This window comes from Podarcis gaigeae, assembly GCF_964106915.1.
Source record: "Podarcis gaigeae genome assembly, chromosome: 13".
NCBI lineage: Eukaryota > Metazoa > Chordata > Lepidosauria > Squamata > Lacertidae > Podarcis > Podarcis gaigeae.
Window position 1 is genome coordinate 9,795,673 of NC_139689.1, and position 7,425 is coordinate 9,803,097.

General features: G+C 44.9%; 1 pseudogene across 1 annotated transcript; it reads left to right on the forward strand.

The window, feature by feature from the left end:
* Positions 1-210: 210 nt before the first annotated feature.
* Positions 211-4,076, forward strand: LOC310830622 (plasma membrane calcium-transporting ATPase 1 pseudogene; annotated as a pseudogene). The gene has a single exon. The product of its transcript is annotated as a plasma membrane calcium-transporting ATPase 1 pseudogene (transcript).
* The last annotated feature ends 3,349 nt before the right edge of the window (positions 4,077-7,425 follow it).

The window sequence follows — 7,425 nt, forward strand, 5'->3', positions numbered from 1 at the left end:
CGGGAGGAGAATAAGAATTCACCAAGCAAAGTTAAGGCCACCTGGAAACAGCCTCATAATTCACCAGGGAAACCTAAAGCGATGACAAAACAGCAGCAGAATTCATCAACCAAGTGAAAGAGATAAGAAAACAGAATCAGAATTTAGAATTCTGAACTCTACTCACCACACCTATGAGTGACATGTACACTCAGAGCTGAGGAAATGTGACACAAGCCATGATTCATTGGCTGCTGGCAGGATTCTGATTCCATTTCTCATCCTCCTGTAACTGCCGCTTTGAGGAGACATAAACCAACATGGGGAAATGAAAGAGCCTGAAATACAGAGCTGTGTTTTACACCCTTTTCCTGAAACGTAGAGCTAGTGATCCCAGGCTGTCAGGACAGGGCTGAGCTGGGAACATGGAGCAAGAAAAGAACTGAAGAACATGTGTCTCTAGGTGTGGAAATTGAGAATAAATGAAGACCTGAGCCTATCGTTCTTGCCTGGTTTTAAAAAAAATACAGAAGGTAATCTAAAAGAACTTGTGTAGACACGTAAATGATGATGGATCTCTGAATTTAAAAGGCCCTCTGCTATTGAGCTGTCAGTACCCCCTGCTGTCCTCTGTACAGACCAAGTGGGGGTGGGGTGGGGAAAAACCCCTTCCTTGATTGTGGATACAGAATAGCAGCCATCTTGATTCTCTCGTTTCTTTCTGTGGAAGAAGACAGGATGATGGTCACTAGAGACACTGCTGATAAAAACTTTGGGGTCACTCTCTCAGAGCTGCGACACCTGATGGAATACCGCAAGTCCGAGGCAGTGGAGAAAATAAAGGAACTTTATGGCGATATCTTTGAAATCTGCAAAAGACTGAAGACTTCACCCACACTTGGAATCGTTGGCACCCAATCAGAAGTAGAGCTACGGAAAGCTGTATTCGGAAGGAACTTTATACCACCTAAGAAGCCCCTAACTTTCCTGGAATTAATGTGGGAAGCACTCCAGGATATGACACTATGTATCTTAGAAGTTGCAGCCATCATCTCCCTGGGACTCTCCTTTTACCAGCCGCCTGGAGGGAATCTTGCAGCATGCCATGCGGAAGGGCCCGGAGGGGAAGAGGAAGACGAGGAGGCTGACTGGATTGAAGGGTTTGCAATACTTTTATCTGTCATGTGTGTGGTGTTGGTAACTGCCTTCAATGACTGGAGTAAGGAAAAACAATTTAGGGGGTTGCAGAGTCGCATTGAAAGTGAGCAGAAGTTTACTGTTATCAGGCACGGGGAGTGCAAGCAGGTGCTAGTAGCTGAACTAGTGGTTGGGGACATTGCACAGATCAAATATGGTGACCTTTTGCCAGCTGATGGTTTGCTTATCCAGGGGCATGATCTGAAAGTTGACGAGAGCTCCCTCACAGGGGAATCAGATCACGTCAAGAAGTCATTGACAGAGGACCCAATGTTACTTTCAGGTACCCATGTGATGGAAGGCTCTGGGAGAATGGTTGTTACAGCTGTGGGCATAAACTCACAAACAGGGATCATCCTCACTTTACTCGGAGTCGGAGATGACCAGCCAGAGAAGAAGCAGAAAAATTCAGGAGACATGACTCCTGGACACAGCAAGGAATCTGCCCCAAAGCCCCGCAAAGTGTCTGGAAACCAGGTTGAGGACGAGGAAAGTGCCCAGAAGCATACATCACACCCGAAAGAAAAATCAGTTCTGCAAGCAAAACTCACACGGTTAGCCCTTCAGATTGGCAAAGCAGGCCTGGCAATGTCAGTGATCACAGTCCTCGTCCTTATTGTTTTTTTCCTTGTTCAAACCTTTGCAATTGAGAAGCGTGCTTGGACTGTTGAATGCACACCAATTTATATACAGCACATGGTGAAGTTCTTTATTATTGGAGTGACCATTTTGGTTGTAGCTGTTCCAGAGGGTCTGCCACTGGCTGTCACCATCTCCCTTGCCTATTCTGTGAAGCAAATGATGAAGGATAATAACCTCGTGAGGCACCTGGATGCCTGTGAAACCATGGGAAATGCAACTGCAATCTGTTCTGATAAAACAGGGACTTTGACCATGAACAGAATGACAGTAGTCCAGATTTTTATTGGTAGCGCACATTATAAAGCTGTCCCCACCCCTGAAATGATTCGGCCCACCATACTGAGTTACTTGCTTGAAGGCATTGCTGTAAATTGTGCTTATACATCTACAATCCTGCCTCCTGAAAAGGAAGGAGGACTCCCTCGCCAAATTGGCAATAAAACAGAATGCGCCTTACTTGGTTTACTATTGGAACTGAACCAGAATTTTGAAGCTGTAAGGGCTAGGATAACGGAAGAGACGCTGCACAAAGTGTACACCTTCAACTCCGACCGGAAATCGATGAGCACAGTGGTGAAGAAACCCAATGGCAGCTTTCGGCTGTACAGCAAAGGAGCTTCTGAAATACTGCTTAAGAAATGCACCCGCATATTGGATGCCAGTGGACATTCAGGACCTTTTTCCAAAAAAGACAGAGAAAACGTGATCAATAATGTGATTGAACCAATGGCCTCTGAGGGACTCCGCACCATAGGCCTGACATTCAAGGAATTCCCAGCTGCCTACTCAGAACCCAACTGGGACAACGAGGATGAGATTTTCAAGGACTTGACCTGTATTGCAATTGTAGGCATCGAAGATCCGGTGAGACCTGAAGTTCCTGATGCAATAAGAAAATGCCAGAAAGCTGGCATTGTCGTACGTATGATTACTGGGGATAACATCAACACAGCTCGGGCAATTGCTACAAAATGTGGTATTCTGAAACAAGGGGAAGCCTCTGTGTGCATGGAGGGTCATGATTTTAATCGGCTGATACGTGGCCCAGATGGAGAGATTAAACAAGAGCTAATGGACAGAGTTTGGCCTACTCTTTGTGTCCTTGCAAGGTCCTCACCTGCAGACAAGTACAACTTGGTCACAGGGATCATTAACAGCAACATCACCGAACAAAGGCAGGTGGTAGCAGTGACTGGAGATGGTACCAATGACGGGCCTGCATTGAAGAAAGCCGACGTTGGCTTTGCAATGGGCATCGCTGGAACTGATGTTGCCAAAGAAGCTTCTGATATCATTATCACCGACGACAACTTCTCAAGCATTGTCAAAGCTGTCATGTGGGGTCGGAATGTGTATGACAGCATCTCCAAATTCCTTCAGTTTCAGCTCACTGTTAACGTGGTAGCCGTTGTAGTCGCTTTTACTGGTGCGTGTGTCACCCAGAATTCCCCTCTGAAAGCTGTTCAGATGTTGTGGGTCAACCTCATAATGGATACCTTTGCTTCTCTTGCTTTAGCAACAGAAAAGCCAACTGAAGCTCTGCTGTTACGCAAGCCTTATGGGAGAAATAAGCCTCTTATCTCCCGCACGATGCTGAAAAACATCTTGTTCCACGCCATTTACCAGATGGTCGTTGTATTTTCCCTTGTTTTCGCAGGTGAAAAATTCTTCGATATAGAAAACGCAAGAAATGTGCCCATGAATTACCCTCCCACCGAGCATTACACCATTGTATTTAACACATTTGTAATGATGCAGATTTTTAACGAAGTCAACGCCCGGAAGATTCATGGGGAAAGGAATGTTTTCTCGGGGATATTCAGTAATACAATTTTTTGCTTTATCAGCTTGGGAACGTTGGTCGTACAGGTCCTCATTGTTCAGCTTGGAGGGAAGCCCTTTAGCTGCACAAAGCTTTCACTGGAGCAGTGGTTGTGGTCCATCTTTTTTGGCCTAGGGACATTGATATGGGGACAAGTGATCGTATTTTTCCCAAATCGTTATCTGTGGTTCCTGCCAACGTTTGGTGACAGACCACCAAAAGAGGACATTATTCAAGAAGAAGAAATGTATGAAGAGATTGACTATGGTGAGCTGGAAATGCGTCGAATCAGCCAGGCTTCATGGTGTAGGGGTGTGAACAGAGTACAAACTCAGTACAAAGTAGTAAATACGTTCCGTACTCCCCCTTATGAGGTACACCGCTCAGCTAGTAATAAAACCATCTAACAGAACACAAGTAGTGATTCTGAAACCTCCTTCACTTGTTGCTGCAGTTGATTTTTTAAAAAAGAGAGTTATGTGCACAGTAGCTCTAGTAAGAAACAGATTGGAATTTCTCCAGCACAGTGAGCATGGCAATTTTTTTTTTTAAAAAAAAAGCTCTCTTACAAAATAGAAATGAATTTACTAGAAGATACTGGTGGTGCGGGTGGACGTAAGGAACCAAAATAGCAACTCAGCTCAACCTTACGTCCTAGATGGGTCCGAATATTATGTTAGCAGAACTTTGCTGGATCTTGAGACTTTAAATGTATTTATTTATTTATTTTTTTTTTTGCACGGGGTGTCTTCAAAACAATACTGAAGTGCCTCTCTCTGTCCCCTCTCTCTGTATATACATATAGATAGATGAATATTGCATAACCTTTTAGTTTGGTGCCTGTTCATGTTTTCAACTGATAACAAATGGCTGAGTTGCTCGAGGCCCTCAACTGCCTGCTTGGAAATGTGCTGTTTCCCTCAATATTTCAGACCATTATTTTATTTTATTTTAGCTGCTGGGCTCCGATTCATATGAGAGTTGAGATGGGATAGATCTGTCTACAAGTAGGCTAAGTGTATTTGCTTGTTGTTCTTAATAGTTGCTTATGGGAGAAGATGATTAAATAATAAAGATTGCTAAAAAAAACCTTTTTATAAGAAAAAGAATCCAGTCAAATATGTTATAAAGTCTTAGGATCATAGGATTGGGAAGCAACTCAGATGTCATCTAGTCTAACCCCTTGCTATTGCAATAATCCTGCTGCTGCAGCATCCCAGAGATACGGCCCTAAAGACTCTGCTTAAAAATGGTCCTCTGTACAGTAGTACCCTGGGTTAACTACTTAATTCGTTCCAGAGGTCCATTCTTAACCTGAAACTGTTCTTAACCTGAAGCACCACTTTAGCTAATGGGGCCTCCTGCTGCTGCCGCGCTGCCGGAGCACAATTTCTGTTCTCATCCTGAAGCAAAGTTTTAAACTGAAGCACTATTTCTGGGTTAGCAGAGTCTGTAACCTGAAGCGTATGTAACCTGAAGCGTATGTAACCTGAGTTACCACTGTAAATCTCCCAAGTGCACACCCAAGTGAAGCCTGCCGGCTCTGTTGGGCCTGTACCCTGAAGAGTGCCATGGCTGCCTGTAATTGGTCTACCTGAGCACGTGCTGGGATTCAATTCTCCTGGCCAGTAAGGAGGCCTTTTCTGGCTCCTGTTGGCTAGGCAAAAACCTCCACACAGCCATCACCTGCTGAGACAGCATTCAGGGAAGGTGGCAGCTGACCTGGAATGCAGAACATCCAAGTGTCCTATTTCCTAGGGACATCCCTAATTTAGAGAAGCCGTCCCAATTTCTGATTTCATCCTGGAATGTCCCACTTTTCCTTGGGATGTCCCTGTTTTCCTTGGAGAAATGTTGGACGTATGGAGTTATCCAATCTCCAAGCCGTCTGAAGGCAATCCTGTATAGGGAAGGTTTTTTTTTTTTAAAATGTTTATTGTTTTATTATGTTTTTATATATGTTGGAAGCTGCCCAGAGTGGCTGGGGCAACCCAGTAAGGTGTGTTGAGTATAAATAGTAAAATTATCATTATGGAATGGGACGTCCCTATTTTCATCGAAGAAATGTTGGAGGGTATGGGAATGCCATTTTGTTCAGTTCACAATGCAGGACGTCAGACTTCAAAGAGCTGAGTCAAGTGGCGCAGTGGAGGGGAGGAACATATAGCATAGGCTACTAGCAGAACTCTCTCAACTCTCAACACATGAGAGAACCCGCTGGACCAGGACAAAGGCCCATCTACATCAGCATCCTGTTTTTGCAGTGGCGAGATACCTATGTTGTTTATTAAATTTGTATATCTCCCTATATCTGTAGATCTCAGGGTGGTCACAACATAAAATTACAAATACAAAATACATCATAAAAATAAGAACAAAAGCAAGCCAATAATCTCTCCTCCCCCCATAACACATTTAAAAGGGCATCAGATGTACCCTGCCTATTTGTCTGTCTATATCCACCTGCCATTTAACTCATCCAGATACCTTATGAATGGCAGTAGTGTGCCCTCTAGAGTCCATGTGTGTCTACTGCAGAATTTCATTTGCTCTTCTCCACCACCAGATCTTCTCATCCTACCCCAAATCCGCCTGCCTTCCCTTTCTATCAGCTCCTCTTCATGTTGCCATACTCCACCACCCTCTTTTTGTGTTCTCTGTGGCCGGTTCCAGAGATGGGGAGCCTCCTATGGCTGTTGGACTACAACTTCCACCATCCCCAACCATTGTTTGTGCTAGAGTAACTAGTGTTGTACTAGTGTACAACAAACCTAGGGAGATTTGGAAAGTCATAGGTTGCCAAACCATTGCTTATATCAGGGGCTGGAGAACCAATTTCACCCAAGAGTCACATACCCCTTTTGGCAAGCTCCTGAGAGCCACATGTCAAGGTCCAGAGACAAGTAGCTATGACAGCAAATGTGATTGCAGTGGTACCTCGGGTTACATACACTTCAGGTTACAGACTCTGCTAACCCAGAAATAGTGCGTCAGGTTAAGAATTATGCTTCAGGATGAGAACAGAAATTGTGCTCCGGCAGCGCGGCGGCAGCAGGAGGCCCCATTAGCTGAAGTGGTGCTTCAGGTTAAGAACAGTTTCAGGTTAAGAATGGACCTCCGGAACGAATTAAATACTTAACCCGAGGTACCACTGTATTAGTTTGCTACAGTAAACTAGTGTCTGCCCATCTTTACATATCCCTTTCGGTCCTCCATCCAGATAAGCAAGAGACTGTACAGTATTAGAATTCACAGGGACATTCTTTACAGGGAGAATCATATAACTGTAGATTCCAACCCCCTGCAATGTAAAAACTCTGCCCACAGCCATCCCTGGGTGGGCTCAAATCACCAACCTTCTGGTTACCAGCCAGACACACTGACCCATCCTCCACAGGAGGGCAACATTTGTATCAGTTTGGGGTGCAGCCTGCGATGAGTTCCAAGGACCAGATACAAAGGCCTCGGAGCCTAAGATGCCCCACATCTGGGTTATACAGTAAGGAAAAAGAGCACCATGAAGAAGCTCAGCTTCTACTGTGAGCAAGCAAGAAGATAGCAGCACTGGTGGCAAGATGGCTAGGCGATTATCATCAGAGGCTGAGCAGGGATTACATCCCTCTGCCTTGGTTGTATGTGCCTGTGCCCTGCCATAAACTGGGCAGACAGTCAATGCAAGATTAAACCCTGTCTCCTCATCCATCAGAGGACCTCAGCAGTGACATCAGCTGATGGGCAAGATACCACAGTATGGGGGAAATGGCCTCATGGGACACATTGTAATA